The 23,466-nt window shown below is 35.1% G+C and overlaps 1 protein-coding gene across 4 annotated transcripts in view; it reads left to right on the forward strand.

Moving 5' to 3' along the window:
- The window catches only part of CNTN5 (contactin 5), a 611,680-nt gene that overhangs the window by 176,079 nt on the left and 412,135 nt on the right, over positions 1-23,466 (forward strand). For all 4 annotated transcript variants that reach the window (XM_040056169.1, XM_040056168.1, XM_040056171.2 and 1 more), the window contains exon 2: positions 13,958-14,094. The gene's annotated coding sequence lies outside the window, so the exon portion shown is untranslated. The remainder of the gene's footprint in view (positions 1-13,957; positions 14,095-23,466) is intronic.

Consider the following 23,466-nt stretch of genomic DNA (forward strand, 5'->3'; position numbering starts at 1 on the left):
AAATCTAAAATAAGTAGTTTTACACTACTACAAGTATTTTACCTCTCTCCCCACAGTGAATCTAAGGAAGAAGAAGTGCTATGAACTCAGAGAATCTCAAATGGCAATTGAGAGAGTGCAAGATGGTGAATACATACGACAAGACAAAAAAAGCCTGATTTCAGATCTTTTTAAAATTAAGGACAAGTAATTTGCTAAGGTGCTTTTGATGACTTTGACTAAGGGTAGATGCATTACAGTTTTGCATACTGAAATTTATATATGGCAAATATTTCTATTACTTACATAAAAGTTTTTATTGTTGCACCTTTGAGAATATTTTTATTAAATTGTATTTTCTTTCTTCAGTAATTTCTTTAATGTTCTTGTGCTAAACTTCAGTAGAAAATTCACAAACAATAATGAAATATATAGAAAGTTATTTTCCCCATCCTTAAACATATTCAAAACAAAATCTGACTTATTTCTCCATTTGCCTTCCTTATCAAAATCAAAATAAAAATTTTTAAATTTTTGTGCTTTTATATCTAGAGTAGGAGGAGGATACTTTTAAAAGCCAGTCAATCTGGCATTCAAGAAGGAGAAACTGGTTAAAGAGGCAAGTGCTTTCACAAGGGATGCAACTTGAATTTTGAGCAGATGACCTCCTGCTAACTGCTGCTGTTTTAATTCTTTTAATAAATACATTCACTTTCCACTCCTGACTGCTAATGTAACTCAACTTGTTGTGCTAGAAAGTGTTATAAACATTAATGATAATTGTTAAACATTATACAATCTTCCATGATAGCAGCTCAGCTACTCATGAGATAATTCACTTTTTTTGGAAATGTCAAGAAATTATGAGTCGTTTCTTGTTCAGGAGAGGAAAAGGGAAGGAAAAGGAAAAGTAGGAGGGAAAACAGAAGACAGAAAGGAAGGCAGGAAGGCAGGAAGGCAGGAAGGAAGGAAGGAAGGAAGGAAGGAAGGAAAGGAAGGTCAGCATTTTGATTCAAAGGACTAGCACAGTTTTGATACAAATACCTTGCCCTTCCTTCTTTTCTGTGTTTATATGAGATTTGCAGTGTGGTTTTGGTGTGTACTAAACAGATTTCAAGGATGTAAAATGGAAAATTCCTCTCCAAGAGTGCAGCAAAGGCTCTCCAGCTCCTGAAACTGATTTTAAACTGAAGGAAAGCAGGTTTAGATTAGATGTTAGGAAGAAAATCTTCACTCAGAAGGTGGTGAAGCATTGGAACAGGTTATCCAAAGTGGTGCTGGATACCTGATTATACCTGATTATACCTGATTCTTGGAAGTGTTCCAGGGCAGGCTTGACAGAGCTCTGAGCAACCTGATCTAGTGAGTTGCATCCCTGTGCATGGAAGATGGGTTGAAATTAGCTGGTCTTTAAGGTCTCTTCCAACTCAGAACACTCTATGATTCTATGAATATTCAATACAGACTAACCTACCCCATAGAAAACTTCATGGGCCATATGTATCTTGTAGGGAACTGATCTAACACTTTGATGTACTGATCTCATCATACTGTGCTGAATGAGTTCCTACTATGAATTTCTCCTTACTTTGCTTTGCTGATCCTAGAGAGGACCAAAAAATATTCTGGGCTGATTGTACTCTTTTTCTGTTGGGATAGAATTGATTACTTCATCGTAGCCAGTGCTGGGCTATGTTTGGGACTTGTGTTGAAAACAGCATTGATAACACAGGTTTATTTACTGAGCAGAGCTAACACAGAATCAAAGATTTTTCTGTTTCTTGTACTTGCTTGGCAGTGAGGGCGCTGGGCATGCACAATGTCTTGGGAGGTGATATGTCCAGGAGAGCTGACAACAATTGACACAAAGGATATTCCATGTCCTATGGCATCGTGCTCAGCATGTAAATCTGGGGGAAGAAGGAGGGAGGGGAGGGCATTCAGAGTGATGAAATTTGTCCTCCTCAGTCACTGTGAAACACAGTGGATCCCTGGTTCTCCTGGAGATGGTTGACCACATGCTCATGAGATGAGGTGAATGAGTTTCTTCTTTTGTTTTCTTGTGTGCACAGCTTTTTTTTTTTGTTGTTGGTTGGTTTTGTTTTGGTTTGGGTTTTTTTGTTTGTTTGTTTTGTTGTTGTTGTTTACCTCTTAAACTGTCTTTGTCTCAACACATGATTTTTCTCACTTTTACCACTGAACTGTTTATTTAGAATTTGAGGAAAAAAAGCCTGAATAGAGTAAAGGATGGTAATAATCACAACAGTAATAATATTTTTTTAAAACTGAATTTTTGTATCTGTATCACACATTTGTTCCATGCCTGAAAGTGCAAACTCAGTATAATTTTACGCTTCGTTTTCTAATATAGAAATGTAAACCAAGCTAAAAACAGACATGACACACAATTGACAAGGAATGCTATTACAGCTTATTTATCAAACAGGTTAAGAATGCACTTTTACATTGAAAATTCATAGTTTTACCTCTGCTGGATTTTAAACAATACAAGTGTCTGGTGATTTCAGAATGATTTCACAATCAGTGTTTTCTTTTCTCCAAAATAAGCTCAGTGTAAAATGGTATTTGGTTTTGTGGCCAGTTCTGGCCCTGAAATCCTTTTTCAAGCACAAATAGGCCAAACACTCTACCTATGTGCTTTTTCTTGTGACTCAAGTAAATTCTGGCATATACTGGCAGTGAAAAGGATCATGCAATTTGCTTTATTGCACACACTTCTAGAGTAGGCTACAAGCTACTACAATTTTTTCTTCATAATGTTTCTAAATTATGTGATAATTATTATAGAAATTTATTACTCCAGGCCTTTTCAAGAGATGCTAGGAGCAACAACGCAAAAATTCTGTGCAAATTCCAAAAAGAAATCTCAAGCAATTTGAAAATCATATTGTTTCTGATGTATGGTAGTTGTCTTTGTTTAAAAGAAAAAAAATACTATTACTCCAGAATAAATAAATACTCACTTATTTTTGAAAATAATCTTGTATGTATCTTTATGAAGAGGAGAGGAGTTTGAGAGGAGACTTCACCACAGTCTGCAGCTTCCCCAAGAGGGGAAGTGGAGAGGTAGTTTCTCTAGTGTTCAGGACCCAAGACAACAGCATGAAATTGTGTCAGGAGAGGTTTAGGTTGGATATTAGGGAAAGATTCTTCACCTAGAGTGTGGTTGGGCACTAGAGATGGTTCCCCAGGGAGGTGGTCACATCACCAAGACTGCCAGAGATCAAAAAGTGTTTGGACAATGCTCTCAGCCACGTGGTCTTATTCTTGGGGGGTCCTGTGCAGGGCCTAGAATTGGATTTCTATGATCCTTGTGGGTCCCTTCTGACTCAGGGTATTCCATGACCTTCTGGTATAACAGACACTTCCTGTGTCATTGCAGTCTTGATGAGAGTATCACCGTACAATCATTAATTTAAATATTAAAATGGACTGGACGCAGTATTGACCCCTGGAGTACACCATCAGTCTCTGGCCTCCAATTTAATATTGCACCACTGATCACCGCCACAATGGTCTGGCCATTCTGTCAGTTTTCATTTCACCTCAATGTCTTTTCATCCAGCCCATACACCAGCAGCTTATCTACAAGGCTCTGAATGTGTTACTGAAGTACAGGTAGAAAACAGTGACTGCTCTCCTCACTTCTGCAAGGTCAGTCATTTCATTGTACAAGTTTATCAAGCTGGTCAAGCATGACCTCCCTTTTGGTAAGCTATGCTGACTATTCCTGATTATTTTCTTGTCCTTCATGTGCCTGGAAATAGTATCCAGCATTAGCTGATCCATAACCTTCCCAGAGACCGAGGTAATGCTGAATGGTCAGTAGCTCCCTGAGTAGGCTGCATGTTGTTAGAAGATTAATATTAGAAATGTTGCTAGACTTTGTGTCACAAGATGAACTGGAGAGATCTTTACTTGGTAATATTTCTCCATGCACCAATAACATGATGATTTTTTCAATATCATATCAAAGCAACTCTGAATATTTAAGAGTTCCAACACTAAGAGGAAGAGCATTATTGATTTAGAAACCATTGAGAGAATAAAAAAGAAAAAGGCTAAAGCACAAGAACCTCATAGAGATGTTGGTATGTGATTAGCTAAGCCAAGCACCTTCATCTGAGTCTATAAAGAATTTTTTTCCAGATGTAACCATGTTACCCTCCCCCCATTTTACTTTAGCCTCTAACATAGATAACTTCTAAGGCTGATGGAGAGGAGCAAAGGAAAGGGAAAATACAGGGAGACGAGGGCGAAAAGGAAGGTGTTCAGAACCCCAGTAATGGGGAGAAACAAAGATCTAGTGGATTCTCAGGGACAGAGTGTTGCACTAGCTGCACACTGACTGGGATTTGAGCACAGGGTGATGTGGGAAAGAGAGCAAGAGGACAATTGTGGGCACTTAATACTCTCAGGGTGACAAAAAGGGATTCAGTCTTTAGCCCAGTTAGCTGGGCTCACATTACAGAAGCAATGAAAGCAATGTTGGCTTGAGGACACTTATGCATGTTGGAATAACATTTTTAGTAAGAATTAGTGTCTTGAATATTCATCCCTCATAGTTCTAAATCTGGCAACTGTTCCAAATCACGCTTTTTCTATCACAATTTCAACATGGTTTTACCTAGACTGATACATTTAGAAAGAAATTTTCCTGTGTTTAAAACATTTAAACTATGTATCTGTCTCCTGATCATCCACTTAGTAAACAAAGAAATATATTTTTTATATTCTTTTTATATTGATATATTCTTGTATGACTGGTCCTAAAATGTATCTCTGATTTTTATCTCATTTAGTCCACCTATACTTAATTTGCACAGATTTGTAGCATCTATGTGTCATTTCCCAATGTAACTTGCATTCACCATGGCTTGGGTAGAAAATGTTCTGAATGACAGGGCGAAGATACTGAGGCCACTGTTCAACCACAGAGCCTTCCTCATTCTGCAGGTATCATGGTGCTGCCTCTAAGTACCTTTGTCTGCATGAGAGAATAGTTCAGTAATCTTTTGTTCTTATTGGGTTTTAGTTGCAGGGGCTGCATATTGTCTGATCTTTCCCCCTGCATTACTTATTCTTTTGTACTGACTTATTAAGTAATGTTATTTTCCTTGCTGCTTTAATAGACCGCTCTTTTCTAATTGAAGGAGACTAAGAGAATGAGAAGCAGCATGTTTCCAAAGTAAAGTGACAGGCAGGAGACCTAATTTCTTTTATTGTTTAGACAGTGGCTCACTGTTTGACTTTGTGAAAATCACTTAGAAGGTCCAAATTTGCAAGCAGCTGCACACAGTTTGGGGGCCTTCCTTGCTTCAGAACTGTAATGGAGTTTTGTTCAGAGAAGTGCTCAACAGAGAGAACAGCAGTCAAAAGTAATAAGACATGCAGGTACTTGACATATTCAACAATTAGGGTAATATTAGAGCATTTCAAAATCAACATCTTAAAATTGCACGTGATTTCAAGCTTTTTGTTTTGGTTTGGTTTTTATTTTGTTTAGTTTTGGGGGTTTTTTGTTTTTTTTTTTTTAATGATGACTTGAAAAATATTGTTCCTTGATTTTTCCTATCTACAAATAGAAAATAGTAGCCTTCACTTGGCCTGTTGATTGAAAATGCTTACAAAACTTTTCAGGGTTGCTTGCATTATACAATAAGAGATTTCCTCAACTATGTTAGTCTTATTTTGTTACACATATTGGAAGCAATACAAACAAGACCAGAAGGAAACTTAGACTCACTTTGCTAAACTATAGCTATTTGCCAGGTCTTCTGAAAAACAGTCAGTCTTCACTGCACACTGATCCACATTATTGTGTGCATTATGAGTCAAAAAGAAGAGAAACACAATTAGTCATAATTCTGTCTTTCCCCCTAGAGAGTGATATATATATATATATATATATCCAAGAAAAATTATCTGTGTCTATGAAGTTGAAAGAAAACATCCTGTTAGTCAGACTTGAAAAGTATTTTTCCATAATTAAAAAGAATCTGAGCAAACAAATGCACAAAAGTAAAGCTCAGAGGAGTTCACCATGAGATGAGTACTTGCTTTGGCAACCAGAAACAACAGTGAGCTTTTTTACAAAGGGTATTTTTTTTACTAACATTGGTGCAGCAGTAGTGCCAGCATAAACATCATGTCTGGTAGAAAGGTGGCCCTATATTTGAACATGAAGATCCCATTGGAATGGAGTTGGAAAACAGGTTTGGGCAGGGAATTCTCTCACCGTTTCCTTCTCCCATTAATATACTTATGTGTTGGAACAAGCTTAGTTGCATGACAGAACCCTTGGAGGAGACTGCACTATGACATGACAACATGCATGAAAAAATGGTGAGATTAAACTCAATAGCAAAGTGTCATGTTCTCTGTAACCAGGGTTACACAGCTTGTGCATGCACAGAAATTGCTGCAGGGAGTTTGTAGGATTCTGTAATACACAGGGAGATGGACGCTTTTCATTCCTTAAAATTTCTCTACATTATTACAGAGTATCAAAAATACTACAAAAATCAACGCTAGCAAGAATCCTATCACAGACATCATCACTAGCACATATAAAAAAGTATCCATAAAGCAAATGTATATAGTAATTAAAAATTACAATCAGCAATCATATAACAACAATTAATGTAAAAAAAAAACCCAAACCAATAATTAGTATAAGTTACTGTGAGTTTTTCATTAGTGAAGCAAATTCTCACCAATATAAGAGAAGACACACTTAAAATAGATGACTTGTATGGATGTAAAATAGCAGTTCTGATTGAATTAGATTTCGAAACAGGGCAAATCATGTTGAAGTGTAGGACAAACCAGTCACCAAGAGAGACCGAGCCATTCTAGAGCTACTCCGAAAGTGGACACAAAGCAGGGACCAACAAGGTAACAGAGTCTGATTTCAAAAATTATGGACATCATGGAGTCTGGAGTTACCTAGGTGTCCCCAATGTGAGTCTAAGATCTTGTAGAAACTTTGTGTATGTAGATTTCAACTTGTTTAGAAAAGTAAAATCATGTGCAGCATGAGAAGATCTCAGATAGAGAGAAGCTCTATTTTGGATAAAAAATAAGGTTTTTATATGGTATAGATATAAAATGGCATAGGACGCACAATTTTGAGCAGCCAGTAGATGCTGTAATGTCTACTTTTCACCCAGACCTCCAAGACAGTGGTGATGCTTCTGTACTTTCAGCCCAATTTTATTTTCCAGGACTGCTTCCACTTTTTCAGAGACTAATTTGTAGTTTCTTGGGTTTTGCATTTGCTGATGGTATCTCAGGAGGTCACCACTTTCTAGATTCCTCACCTGTACTTTTAAAGAGGCCAGCTGCAATTTTTCAGCATGTTTCTTGTTCCAGGACCCAGCTCCCAGTCTCATGGCTCCTTTATCAGCAGGAATTTTCTTTGTTAGTACTTTTCCTCTTTCTAAACTTTTTGGCTGCTTGCATCACAAACCTATAGTATTAGTTATAACTCAGTAAAATCCCAGAGTAAATCATGCAGCACTGTGTTGTTCACCTTCTACATCTCCTGATGTTAGAGAAACAGAAAAAGAAGCCAAACATTATGCCACCCATAAACATTTGCAAATGATCTTCTTTCGGAGCTGAGTCCTCGAAGTTTCATCTCTACAGCTAAGAATTATCTCCTGCTGTCTAATTCTGTTCTTTCAAAATTTGCATCTAAGCAATTGAGTTTTTCCAAAACTGAACTCTATAGTTTACTGGAAATGACCATTAAAAATCTCATATTTATTGGCATCAGCTGTTAGTGACCTTTGACTTACTAATTCATGTCTCTCTGATTTTCCTTCTGAAAAATGGACATTTACTTTTGTTGTGAAAAAATCATGATACACTGCAGACAGCACCAGTTCTGGGTGTTACAGATATTACAGACACCATTATTATTGTTATTATAATGCAAATGAGGGAAGAAGGACTATCCTGGGATTCTGTCTTACTGTGTATGAAGTTTGTAGATGGAAGGTATATATAAGCAGGCAGTACAAAATTACTTGTGAATATCAATATATCATTTAAATGTAAAGATGGAGATGTTGCTACAAATTTAAGGGCTTGAATAGAAGTCTCCACTTCATTCTACCAGATTAAAAATGTATTATGAAACTATTGTTTTGAAATTACTGAGTTCCAGATTATGTACATGTATTTAAAATAAATTCCTAGATTCACAGGCTTTCTGAAGATTTTCCTGCTGGAGAAGTCTGTAAAAGACAGGGACGAGGACATGCCATTCACTGTGTGGTACCTATTATTCCCTTGTGTGAGTAAATAATTTCTCATCACTTCGGGATTTGGCTTTCATTTTCTAAGTGGAATATTTTTCTTCTAAATTTAAGTTCAGAATTAGACACAGCTTCCCTTGGGCTGATCAGACTGCTGCCCATCACACAGGAGAGAAATGCTTTCACACTTCCAAATAAACCAGTAGAAACCCTTTCCTGTGTTACGTTTGATTTCTCTGTGGGTAAATTCAAAACAGACATTAAAGGATAATGGGAGAAGCAACTAACTCATGGAGTAGTTTTATGTGCTTAAGTTCTATTTTAAATTGTATTTTAAAAAGGTTTGGGCTGAAATATGACCAGTAATGGCCGGTACACTTGATAAGGAGTCTGAGGACGAATTTCTTGCCACTAAGATATCCTGGTATGTCTACACTCTCTGTAATCTTCACCTGTAAAGACTGTAAAGTACCAGAAACAGATTGAAGGAAAAAGCAGAAGGAAAGGACTCTAAAAAGAAAACATTGCACAAAGAATTCAAAAGCAGGATTGAAACCCACATATGTAGTAGAAATACTTGGGTTTTTTTATAGCAAGCTTATTCTTCAGTGTAACCTACAGTACAAGGCCTCCCAAAGGACATTTAGGAACACAGTAGTCTTTGATTTTAATGGAAACTGTGTTTGCTGAGGATGCTGCTGTCTGCCTTGCAGTCACCAGGTAGTCTGGTTGCACAGCAGGAACCTCTTGCCTGTAATACAGACACAGACAGTGAAACTTGCTTCATCTCTCTGAGGCTGCCTGGAGTTTCCTCTCGTTCAGTGTGGGAGGTATTACATTTCTTAGGAAAGCTTCTTTCTTCCATGCAGCCAATGATGCCCTGACACGTTTTCAAAGTAGCTAGGGACTGTGGACCCATTTGACACAGTAGGAGAGAGGCTAAACTAAGTGGGAGAAAGATCTGATTTGGCCACTTCAAGAAAAAAGGTAGAATTATTGAATAGACACAGGAGAAGAAGGTGACTTTTTCTGAACCATGCTACATTGGAAATAGTAAATTTGTAAAATAAATGCAGAAGTGCAAGCCAATTGACAGGATATTTTAATGAAAAGTAAAAATTTACCCTTCAACAGAATGAAATTTTAAAAGGGTATAACTTTCCTGTGTGAGGTCAAAAGCAGGAGAAAGATCTATACAATTCTCAAGCTATTTTTCTATCTACAGCAGGTCTCAACTTTTTGCAGAATCTACCCTTTCTATTTGCCTCTCTGACCTTGCCCTTCCACAATATTTAATAACTTTATAACTGCTTCTCCTCTCTAACATATAAAAAATCCACTGATTCTTAAATGGTCATTAATGAGAATGTAATCTGTCTTGTCTGAGGATCACTGGGAGACAGCATAGCCCTACAGTGAGCCATTCTTCACATCCCTCCTGCACAGCCTTTCTGAGGATACTGATTTTACACCTCTCTCCACTCTAATTTCCTGTTCATTCTACAGTATAGCATCTATTAGTCACAGAAAGTTGGAAAGTTAAAGACTCTGCAGCTAGAGTACTCTGAGGCTTGCAAATAGAAAGGTTTTAGACCTTTGTGTGTAATGGGCTGTAAAAGTAAAAGCTGTGATTTATTGTTTCTTTCAGTTACTGAAACCTAATGGCTAGCCCACCTTCTGTGGAATTCAGTGATCTGCAGATGTTTATATCTAATAAAATGTTTGAATAAATTGTGATTCTTTTCCTTTTAATGCATCATGCTTCCATGTTACTGTGCAACATTTATTTCACAATTATATTTTTGACATTCATTTCAAAGCTGAAAGTAGTACAGATTTATATTCATTTTCATAACAAAAGAAATTTTTAAAAATGAAATTTGTGACCATTAGTAGTAAAAAAATCAGATTAATTATTCCTGTTAATTCATGTTAAATCAGTATGAAAATAAAATAATAAAAATAATTTATTAATAAATAATATAGGGATGATCACAGAATGATAGCTTATACACACACATTCAAACAGGTCACAGATATATACCTCTGTAACTTACAGAAGAGAAAGAAGCTCAAAGAAACAGAAAAGTTAATTTTGAACTGTACAAGGAGGAGTGATTTGTCACTATTATTGTCAAAAAGCAATTTGTATGTTTGCTTTTAATTTCCATTGCAAAATAAAAAACATATAAAATGAAACATCAAAGAGTGACATGATTCTTAAGAGCAATGTCTTTCTTTCCCAGGTGTAGCCATAAGCTTTGCAGGCAAATGATTGATCAGCTTAATAATATCTGGAAATAAGTTTCAAAATGTGTTGTGAAAAAGCAGATTTTTTATGGCCAAAAAAGAAACACATCTTTTATGTAAATTGAATAGTTTATTGTTAGTGCAATTTAAATCCCAACTGTCTCAAAGATTTCTTTTTAGTTCAGTATCTATTATTACAGGAAAATTTAAAAGAAAATGAAAATAACAAAAATTACACCAACACAGGAGAAGTTGACATTTCCATACACACAACCTTGATAGCAATTTTATCCCAAGTGTTGGCTTTAGCATGGGGAGAGGCTGCAGCTGTTTAATGTATCCTTAGTCCTTCAGGGGTACTCATGTGGGTATTCTCTTCTTCACCTTAGAGTGACATAAGGACTTTTTCTACATTTGCCAACTTTCTCACAACTTGCTCTTAGTCACATGTGTGGTTATTCTGTAATTAGTAATCATGGCAGAATACCAGATACCTGTTCTTTTTCCTCTTTGCTGCCTTTAAAAGTATTTTTGCCAGGCCTTAGCTGATTATTAGTCTGGTGCTTATAGACATTGGGTCTGGAACATTAGCTTGTGATTTATTTTATATATATATATGACTTTATAAATAATATAATCATTTAATATAGTAATTTATATAATAATTTCTTATGATTATGTGTCTTTCCCTCTCTGCACTGCACCTTGCATTCCACCATTCAAGTTCTGTCTTACTACAACCATATTCCTCTATGCTATGTTGCCATGTTAGAATCATAAATATTTGATTCTATACAGAAAAAACCTACTTGTTTCTTCCACATATATGAAATTTTTACCATAGAATGATAAGCAAATGCAAAATTAAACAGACCTGGTTTCTTGCTGGTTTCAAAAATCACTGTTACAGTTCTAGCAACTATAACAAAGTTTAGCTAAGTAAGAGAAGTTCAGACAAAGTAAACATAATGTCTTATGGCCTTGAATGTTTGTAAGAAGGTCAGGGCACACTGCTGTAGCAATATCTTACTCACTGGGCTACAGGATCCATTCCACTCAGAGAAGTATCTAGGGCTTTTTCTAACTTCTGGGCGAATGCTTCAGGGCTCTGGTGTTCAATATCTAGATGCTGATTGGAGAAGCTCATGGTGTAGTCAAATGAAATAAAGCATGGCTGTGTGAAAGTGCTTCTGTCGGAGATGGAGACTGAGCCTGCAGCTTCCAAGGATGAATAAAGTTCCCCCCATTTTAGCATGTGCCTCTAAAGAGTCGCTAACAAACAGGTGCTTGAAAGACAGGAGGGAGGGATGACACTCCTTACTAAAAGTGCCAAAGTTGTACCATGAAGTGCAATTTTGAAGGTTAATTAGATCATGAGATTTTACTGCTTAGTAACAAAATAGACCAGAGAAAAGTGTATTTGTAGGGGAGTTGGTATTCACATGGGTATTTGTTTACACTAAGCATTATTATAATTAGAAATTAAAAACCATACAAATACTATAAAGGAAGGAAATTCTCTCTTCCTATAGGGTGACTTCATGACTAGATTTCTTTCATCATGACTAGATTACTTTCATCTTTGTCTTCATAATCTTTAAAAAATTTCACTGTTTTCTGCAAGGTGAACCAACTCTAAAAGAAGAATGAGCAGATTGTCTTCCTTTGCTTCACAGATCTAAAAGGTTGCTGGACTGCAGATGCAGCTTTGAATCATTCAAGAAGTAATATCACTTAGGTGAATTCTTATCCTCTAGGCTGAGCTTCAAAAATATTAATATTAATAATAATCAAAATATTAAGGACAGCAGCAGATTTTTGCTCTTATTTTTTGTTTGTTTGTTTGTTTCAAAAGATGAAATATAAGTCAAAGCTACTCTCCAGTCCCTGAATTCAGTGCCTTTCCATAGGTAAGGTCTAGGTAAAATTTTTAATTTGAACTCCAAGTCTAATAGAGTAAGGGAAAATTGTCCATAATTCTCAAGTGAATTAGCTATGAAACTGACAGTCAGTTCTACCACAGTGCCTTGGTAGAAGAAATTTGGACATCTGATAAATTTCCTGCCAATCACTCAAACAGGTATGACCAGGACAGTTAGTTGGCTTTTGTTTATTTGTTTGGTTGGTTTTGAATAGGGCCAAAACTATTTAGTAGATGTACTTCCAGCTTCTGCTGGTTTCCCAGGACAACAGATGAAGTAGATAGTAAATTGGAACACAAAGACATTCCCCATGATGCCCTTAGTCAGGATGAAAGAATGAAAACGTCAAGGGAAGAAGCATTTAAAAACTTAACTCAGGTTGAACACAAGAAAATGAAAAAAGGAAAAGCTTTGGAATTATACAACTGTGTTAATTGTTTAGTTAATAAACACTTTTTCACGAAAACATTGGGTTTTAGCCTTTATGTGAAAATTAATCTAAATGCCCCTGTAAGACTGCAACAGTGGTTTTTTTGTTGTTGTTGTTTGGGTTTTTGGGTGGGGGTTTTTAGGGCTTTGGAGGTTTTTTGTTTGGATTTTTGTTTTACTTTTTTTTTGTGGGTTGTGGGTTTTTTGGTTTTTTGTTGTTGTTGTTGTTTGTTTGTTTTTGTGGGGGTTTTTTTTGTTTTTTTGTTTGTTTGTTTGTTTTTTTGTTTAGTTGGTTTTTGGTGGGGAGGGGTTAGGGGTTTTTTTGCTTTTCTAATTGAGGTTGCTAACAATTGTTCAAATTTATTAAAAGTGTTGTGATTTCTTTGCAATCAATTTAACTTAATGATTGAATTGTTAAAACAATAATTATTTTAAGGAAGTCATGCTCTGGGTTTTTTTAGGATAATAAGCTAAATGGAGACACATGCCTCTAGTGTAATTTAATATGAACACTTTGAAAATGAAATAATCAGGAAAGTTGTGATTGCATGTTATCTGGAAAAGGTTACTCTAGAAAAATTCCTATGAGCAAACTTCTTTACAAAAATGCTTATGAACTGGTTTAAATTCAAATAGCAGGAATTATTTTATGCTCTTTCTATTATAGTATACATGAACATAAGAGGCTAATACTGTAAACCTGTACCCTTTCCATTCTTCCCAGCACTATCCTTTCTTAAAGGGTAGCAGATAAAAAATAACTCTTAATTTCTCTTAGTTCTCTTAATTTCTTTTTCTTGTTGTAAGAAATTAGATTTTTTTTTTTTCCCCACCAAACAGCATAAAACAAACACTTTTGAATTTTGTATCCAGTCTGAAGCAAGACAGGTATCTCAGATTAAACTCTTACAGCCAACCAACACTGCCATGTCATGCAACATGCACAGAATGAAACATAAAGAGTCAAATGAACGTATGTCCACATAGAAGAAGGTTTGAGACATCTAATGCTTTAAATACAGCTCTGCACACACTATATATATATATATATATATATATTTTTTTTTTTTTTTTTTTTTTTTTCCCCCACAGATTATGAAAAGGGATTCCTGATACAACTAGATCCAGAGCAGCTCCTGAGCATCATTGGCTTTCACTCATACAGGACCTAATCTGAGGAGATAATTTCTGCTTTGAAGAACTTCTGTACAACCAATTGGAAAGTTGAGGTACTGGATACTTAGACAAAACTGCTTTGGGGATATGTTTATTGTCTTTATTTTTTGCCTTTATTAGTTTATAAAGGTCAAATCAAACAGATGCTCTCACAAGCAATTTAAACTGAAAAAGGTTACAAATGGAACAGAAATTTAAAAAATTCTAGTGTTGTGGGTGATATTGTTATATTTCTCACTGTGGATTTGTAGAGGGTTCTGTTTTGAAAGTGTTTACCATTCCTCATAAGTTTTTATTAAAATAGTCACTGCAGTATACTCTTAACCTGAATGTACTGAATAGGTTTTGAAATCTAATTTTTGTGTCGTGCTTAGTAGCATATAATTGATTCTGGAGATCTCTTTAGAAAAGTCACAAAGTCTATACTGCAAGTCTATCATCTCGGGTATTTCAGTGTGGCTTGGACTAGGTCTAGAATATGGTGGGTTTGCTGCAGGACTCTGAAATGACAAGAGAGTTCCACAAAGGTAAAACTCATGAAGGTCAAGGATAATGCCCCTTTTAGGAGTTAGGGTTTTTTCCCACCTATATTTAGTGGTTTGTGTAACTCAGGGCATACCTTGCCAGACTACTGAATAAATACAAATCTGTATTAATGAAGCAGGTGAATAGGGAAAGTGTTTTGTTCAAGAGACTGCTGTGATACAAACCATTGTGATACAGCAGCTGCAGATTTGAGTCATTTGAATCTGATATTCACTTTACAGATGAACCATGGTTATTCACTTTCAATTTGTCATGAGTACAGCCACAGATTGAAATAAGATGGAGTAAATGTCTGCGGTTATCTGTTAACTGGTGTGCTTTATCATTTCATAGCTGAATGACTCATGATCATGTAGTTCAGAACACCTCTAATTAATTTTTGAGTTGAGTCTTTATTCTTAACCTCAAACTATGGTTTATTAATGGGTTAAGGTAAAGAGCTTGCTAAAGTGTAAAGTGTGGCTGTGCAAACATATTTGGAAGCACATAGTTCATTGTTGGATGTCAGAGCTTCACCTGCTTACCCAACTAATTGAGAATCATATCAGAGAACCAGAAAGCCATTGTAATGAATGAGAAAGACAATGACCTCCAAAAGACATAACTGAATTACAACTGATAATGAGTAACTTGATATGAGTAGATTCACAGTATCATTTTAAATGTGACACCAGTTTAACTCATTTTCTTGCCCTTGGAAATATATTGCACTAAAAACATAGGAAAGATTGGCAGGTGGATTTAAACTTGGTTTTTTTTTTTTTTTTTTTTTTTTTTTTTTTTTTTTTTTTTTTTTTTGGTGTTTTTTTTTTTTCCTATAAGTGTTATAATAGTAGAGGATTTATTGAAGGATATTTGTAATATAAAAATATTTTGATTCTGAGTGCATGCAAAGCAGGCTTTCTGGAATCTAAGAGGTATCTTTAATGGTGTTGAGATCAAAAAGTGATAGGGGAAGAGGAGAGGGAAAAGAGTTTTTTTTTCCCAAGACATAAATGAAAAATAATTAATTTTCTTGCTAAAGAACGGAAAAAATAAGTTTAAGACATAATTGTTTAAGGTGTGTTTAAGACATAATTTCCCACAGATTTTTTTTTCTCAAAATAATAACTTCTTATAGGCTAAATTGTGTATACCATTCCAGAATTCTATTAGTCTTTAGACTGGAGTTTTATGGTAGTCAAATTTTGACAAATATTTCAGGATCCTTTATGTAGATATTCTTTCTACATTAATCTATAATATCAAGTGACAGAACCAACTTCTGCCCTGCCAGCCTTTGTGTGAGGTGCTAAATTCATCCTCTGTTGCAACAGAGCAGAACTGAGTCTTGTGTCTGTTTCTTTAATCCACGTGGTTCATTAGTCGTAAATGATAAAGTGCTTAAATATAGAAATTCCTATGGGGAAAAAAAATCAGTGAAAAAAAATTGTGTTGTATTTTGTTACACTTCCATAAAGAAGAAAGTTTTGGTATAATTTTATGCCTAAGCAGGAGCTGCTTATTTACAAGTGAAGAATATTCTTGTCAAAAATATATAATTGGTAGTCCATGTCCTCAGCCTCTCAGTAAGAACATAGTGTGAAATAAAAGAGATTTAGAGAAAACACTGATCTTTCCTGCCTACAATCCCTTGAATTTTTTTCTCAACTTTGAGGTCAAGGCATATGTTCATCTCTCCCAAAATGCATTTTTTTTCCCCCTAAAGTTCCACTGATTCCCGTTTCTTTTCTTTCATTGGATTTATTTTTAGCTGGATTTGCCAGGAATAAAGTTTGCATACAAAACTGTTAAATCAGAATAGCTGATGCATGTCAAAGTTGCATTCTTCTCTTTAAGTTAACCACTCAAATAAATAGAGAACAGCAATGAAGTTTATATAAACCATAGAAATGTCTCTGATGCATGTTTTTGAATGTCATTGAATGTTTCTGTTATGTCATTCTTTTTATAGTATCTATCTTGACCATGTGGATCTTGGCATAAAGATTAGATTTTGCTGGAAATAATTACACTGGTTAGGAAAAGCAGTTGTTAAAATGTGCTATAGAGGGGGGTTGTATATTGTTATTTTGGATGATCTGAAATTCTGACAGTTGTAGCAGTGATGGTCAGGAGCAAAAGTAGCACTGATTTTTAAAATACAAGTCTGCAATGTCTTCCAAATGTGAAGATTTCAGTCAACTAACACACCAAAAGAGCAGAAGGACCTGACAGAAAATAGTAATTTTCTGTATGTGTAGAATTTAACAGTACTTAAATGGCTTGTGCTGGATGAAAGAGAAACAGAAAAATGACCTTTATCTTTGTCACCACTGCAAATCTTGCTGTTCCACTGTTCCAGTGATGCATAGAGGTGGAAATAAAGGAGATGAGTACAATAGACTTTTCCATAGACTGAGTTTTCCAGGTCATTTAATTCTCTCTAGTGTGTTCAGAACCTTTCCAACAGAGCTAATGATAACAGATTGCCACATTATCATACTCATGGTGACCTGTTTGGGTACATGCCAGAAATTCTACTCACTCAAAACTGTGGGTTAAAAAAGTGTTTACTGAATTCACTTCTAATGGCTATTATAATTTATTCAAGAAAAAAAGTATTATTGAGTACTTCATGTGTTTAACAATGACTCAATTATTTTGAAAATTGATACTTTAGGCTGCTGCTGTGCCGCAGCTGATTTTGAATTTTCCTTACTGACGCTGGCCTTCTGCCAGTTCATGTTCCATGGGGACTGTTCTCCCTATCAAACAAGGCTGTTTTTTCAATATATAGCCAGCTAAAACTACCTACAGGAACATTCTTTATGCTAAAAAAACCCAGCTGTGGCTCTGAAAGTGATAAATGTAACATTTTTTCCTGGGATTTTTTTGTTTTGTTTTGGTTTGGTTTGGTTTGGTTTGGTTTTTTGGTGATTGTTTTTTGGGCTGCATGACCTTAAGGAGTGCTAAGTTGAAAGTCTTACTACCCATGAGTTTCATGATGTTCAGGCTCTTGACCATTTAATGATTTTAATAAGTTTTTTTGATCATAAAATTGACCATTCTAGATTTCCCTCTTATTGTTTAAATTTTAACATAATTTTTTGAGAACCAAGAAGCTTTAAATCACAATCACATTTTTACCATGAAAAAAGGAGCTTGCATTTAAATATTAACATAATATTAACATAAATATTAACATAAATATTAATAAAGAAATTCTGACTACTTAAACATGTATTGAATATATGTATTGAACATGTATTGAATACAAGTATGGAACATTAATTGTTTCACGGATCCATTTGGAGAAAAATAATTTTCTAAAAGAGATTCTGCCTGGGAGTTCTGATTTTGAGATAACTGGTTCTTGCATGCTACCTACCTAATTTTGGAGAGCCAAAGGGATCTAAAATTTAAAAGTTTACTGATTATTCACGTTGATACCTAATCTAGTGTATTTTAAAAGGATTTTTGAGATTATATCTAATACTTTGGGTTGTTTTTTTAAAAATTACATTTAAGTTCCTGTAGAAATCATACTTTTTCCATATCAATACAAAGGTCATGTTAAGATTAATATTAAACTTTACTTTCTATACACCAGTGATGTAGTTAGGCTTTCCATGTATAGATATTGGTTCTCTAACATAAGGCCATTCAAGCCTGCATTGGGCAGGTAAGTCACCTGAATAGCTTCCCTTTGATTATAGAATTAAAAATACTAGAGATAGAAAATGTAATTATTCTCATCAGAAAAGGTTTCCTTTGCAGTCTGTTTCATCCATTAAGGACTCAAATTTCAAACTTAGAGAAAGTGTTTTGCCTGCTGAATGTAAAATATAGCAGTTTAGCGTCTGCTTTTTTAGCAGCTGAATCATCTAACATGAGTAACAACTTCCTTTTCAAGGTGGAGAGGGCAAGATAGACTGGAGAATCACAGGTACAGTGTTAATAGAAACATACTAGTTTAAAAATAGGATTTAAGAGGTTTGGGTCTTGTATGACTGATATCTTGTTGACAACAAACATGCCTGTGTTCTGAGAAAATTCATGTTTTTAAGCTTGAAATGAGTATTGATTCTCCCCTCTCCTACTTACATGTCTACAATAGAAATAACTAAAATATTCCAGGCTTTTTATCTTGAACCCATTTACTTTTATTTCAATTTTATATTCTTCCAGATTCCTTTAATTTAATTTTATAATGAAATCTTATATTTTGCTGCTCTGTAAGTTTACAAAGGCTAAAGCACTTCAAAATTAAGATGTTATGTTAGAATAACTTTTTAAAAATTCTTGCAAGTAATATCTGAAGTCCTATTAGACTATAGTTCTGGATTATTCAGATATTAAGATAGTTATTTTTAATACTGAGTACATAATATGATGGATTAAATTGTGATATATATGTTTACTGCTTACTCCAGGCTAATGAGAATCTAAAATATAACATATTAATAGTGGTTCACTGCCTTCTGTTGACACACAATAGGGAAAATAGCAATACTATTGTAACAAATTGCATGTATGCAGGTTTCAGATCTCCTATAAATCTGTCTCCATACAAGAAATCTTTTATACATCCCAACGTGATCTAAAGAAGAAAAAATTTTATCCTAAGATGGTTATGTAGGCTCAGTCTGGCATTACAGTGAAGCCTAAACCAATGACAAATCAGTGCAGAAGATGTGGTTCGGTTCTCTCCTTGCGACCCACCCCTCTCTGTAGCGTATCTACAAATCGTATATTTAATGCTTAATTGGTTGATACAGTGGAAAATATTCAGTTTTGGTTTGTTTCATTCCATTCTCTTTTGGGGTTAAACCAATATACTAGATGTAAGGGAAATTTCAAGGCAGTAAGACTTTCCAAGGCAGCTTGCTTTGCAATCACAGATAGCTTTGCAATCACAGTAGGCCACAAAGCATGACTAACTTTTTGAAGCCAGTGGATTGTGCTGATACAGCATCAGAAATCCCAGTGAGAACAGGAGTGAACTATGCACAGAGCCACTCCGATGAGGGTGCCACCTCCCACTGCTGGAGGATTAACTAATACAAAATTAAGTGTGGTAGGGCCTCACTCCCACTTCTGTTTTGATCTGAGGAGGCACCATGCTTTTCATGAAAGAAGCAATGAGTCAGGACTGTCAAACCATTAAGGTCCAAACAGCCTTCGTTGTTGGTTAAAACATCTCTAAAATTTCCATCAAGACCAAAATATGTTTACTATAGTGAATATGGAAGTCCAGTCTCAAACCTGGCTGTTTGAGACTGTGCCCATTGCACTTGCTGTCTCCTATCAGCCAGGCTGAGATTAGCTACAAGACTAATCATTCACTCTTTCACATGGGGATGGATACAGGCAGATGGAATTTGGGGCAGATACTACACAGACATCCATCTTTTCCTAAGAAATGAGCAGGAGAAAGTCTTATAATTTTAGCCACATGTATTTTGTGAGTAGTGAATACAAACGTTCGAATTGACAAGCACAGAATCTTGAACACAGCTCATTGACCACGCCTTTCCAGATATAACTGTCACCATCTTATGTGGAATTCATGTATCTGGGTACATACAGCCAGACATAGCAATCCCTGAGCTGGAGGTAATTTTGGAGGATGCCCATATATATATATATATATATATATATATATATATATATAATTTTTTTTTTTTTTTTTTTTTACAGAAAACTCAGAAAACTGATGATTTCAAATTGATAATGAAAAACCATAGAGAGCTAAAGTCTTGTGTAAGATTTTCATTATACAGTTTATACAGGTACACATTTTAGAACAACTTCATATATCATTCATGTTTCTGGTTTTGTATTACATTCATTTACATTTCAAGTTTTGAAAAGTATTTGCTAAGCATATGTTTATAAATGTTGTTTTATCTTTCTAGACTTGCAAAAACCCCTAGTAAAGTGCCATAAAAATGCTTATACCATGCTGCCTTACATGACTAGGAGAGAGAGAGGAAGAGGTTGTCAACAGATCTTCATATTGTCTCGTGTTCAAACCTGAATCCAAATTCATATCTCAAGTGTTGCAGATACGTTTAGAGAAGAGCTCTTAGCAAATGAGATATATTTCTGCCTTTTGCAATACTTTTTTAAATAGTAGAAAATCCACAGCCTCACACAAAAATTGAAGCTTTACATACTATAACAGAGACACTGATAATAAACATTAAACATCCCTAATGTGCATCACAATTCCTTTATTAGCAGTTTTGTGAGGAAAAATAATTACTTCTGATTTGATAGGATGGGAAGAACCAAAGCTCAGTATTATATATTGTCATTATACTAATTATTGTTATTTGTTTATTACAGCAGGAGCATTTTTCCTATTTAAAGTCCTCAGAATGAAAGTTATTTTTATCATTTTATTCACATATGCAGTGAGGTTTCTAAAGAAGGTTTCTAATTAATTTTTTCAAATTCATGTGAACATTATTATTGTCTTAATCTAATATTTTATACTGATAGAAATTAACTGCAAACTATTTAGTGACATTCTGCAAGTACTATCTTATGAAGTTTGTCATTGCCACCTGACACAAGCAATTTTAAAAGGCAACAGTCTCATTAGTTAATTTTAATGAATTTGGCAGACACACATAATTGGCTTTTACCTTGGTTTTCATGTATTTTTATGGGATTCCACAGGGGCTTTTTGAGAGTATAGACTTAATATGTATTGATTGTGCAGCTTTAAAATAATTTCTTGTAACTGATATCTTCCTGGATTTTCTATCACATGAAATAAACCAGGTAACTATCAAATCTGGTAAGCTGAAATAGCTCTGTATAAAATAAAAATTTCATACAATCATATTGTTCATATAGAAAAAGGGCATTGGACAGTCTCTAGTCCAATCTTCTGCTCATAGCAGGTCAGCTCCAAGGAGGTCAGGCCAGGCTGCTTAGGTCTTCATGCAGTTAGGTCAGACTAAGATCCTTAGGTCTTCATCCAGTTGGGTCTTGAAATCATCCAAGGATGAGAAGTGAACCATCTCTCTCAGCTTGTGCCACTGCCTCTCTGTCCTTATGGTGGAAAACTTCTAGTTATATTCAGATGAATCTCTCTTATTTCAATTTATACTTGTTTCTCATCTTTCCAACTTGCACTGCTTTGCAGAGCCTGGCTATGTCTCCTCAATGACTTCCCCGCAGCACTGGGATAGATCCCTTCAAGGCCAGCTCTGCTCCAAACTGAACAAGCCCAGGTCCCTCAGACTCTTGTTAAAGAGCAAGTGCTTCAGCCCCACCATCTCAGTGACCTCCTTGTGTTCTCTTCAACTGGTCACTGTCATCCTTTTACAGAGTGGCCCAAAACTGGATGCAGTATTCTAGATATGAAAGTTCTTGGAAAAGTGAGAAATTAGGCAGTCTTTATCTTCATAAGACAATATTAGGTACATTATTGAATTCGTACTTCTATTTTTTTTAAATTGAGACCAACTTTAAATTACAGGAGCATGGATCAGATTCTTGCTGATGTACCAAAAGCAGAATTTGATCTTCAGACATATGCATCCAAAAGGATGCAAACTTTTTTCTTGAAAGAGGATATTATGTATCCTCTTAAAATTCCTGAATTCAGAAACATCGGAGCAAATTAAAAGTTAAGGTAACAACAATATTGGTATAATTTATTTCCATAGGAGAATTCTCTGATTGCTTGTTTTGGTGATATTTTCACAGCTACACTTTTGTGCAAATATTGCATTCTCTATTAGAATGAAAGAGCAAAAAGAAACAACTTTTAACTGATGTAAGAAACTTCCCTATTTACTTGCTTTAAAATTAGCCTGAACTGTCCCAGTTTGTGCTCCAAAATGAAATATCTGATATGGGACTGTTCCACATACACTGGTTGACACCAGGTTCTCACACACGCTTCTGCTTTGCCAGGAACCCAAACTGAGAACATGACGGTCATCAAAGCATCAGCTTTCAAGGCAGGGAACATATTGAAGAACTCCTTAAAAAAATTGATAGAAATTAACCTTCTATCTGTGATTTGGCAAAAAGAAGACCTAGCTTTAGACATCACTCCCAAGTTTTCCTTTTACACCTTCAGGTTTCATCCCTTTTGTCTCTAATGAGACACAGTTATTAGTGCATAATCATTTTTTGTTGTTGCACAACTTTCCCTGTTAGTTCATGGCTTTATCTCCTGCTTGCCCATTGCATGGGGTGGGGATGTTCTCTCCTGGTTTGAGATTCCAAAACAGATAGAAGTGTGGGCTACTCACTGTGTTCCTTCTAGAGAAGCAAGAATGAAGAAGTTGTATATTCAGAAGAAAAATATGTATCATCCTAATGCAAATATCTGAGAAGAGAAAATATTTATAGCGTGATTTCACTTGGGTTTATTTCTAGGCAGAAAGGGAGAAGAGAGGTACTACATGAGACACAAGAGTTACAGTCAATAGATCTGTGAATAAGTGACTGCACTATTTTATATATTTTTTAAGGAAGCTTAAAGGCTTGAACTGTCTCTTTTATGTAAAAACATAGTGTGTAGTCTTTGTGATTTACAGCTGAAAGTTGTATTACAGTATTTTAAATGACAGTTGTAGTTCACCATTTATTGTACAACAAAAGACGAAAAATGTAGCTTCTTTAGTGCTTCTTTTCTTTTACTCAAAGTTCTTTTCAATTAAATCTTATTGTAAAATAAAAGAGGGCCACAGCTTTCTTAAAATATCATTAGGTGTTCTGGGGTTTGAGTTGTTGATATACAAAAATTAAAATTTAATTTTAATCTTGTTACCTCAACTGTGTTGTACCTGAGTATTCATTTAAATACCATCCCAGTTAAATGCTACATTTAGAGATTTATTTATTTGTAAATGACAAGTGAAATTTTA

Source organism: Hirundo rustica, chromosome 2 (genome assembly GCF_015227805.2).
Source record: "Hirundo rustica isolate bHirRus1 chromosome 2, bHirRus1.pri.v3, whole genome shotgun sequence".
Lineage (NCBI taxonomy): Eukaryota > Metazoa > Chordata > Aves > Passeriformes > Hirundinidae > Hirundo > Hirundo rustica.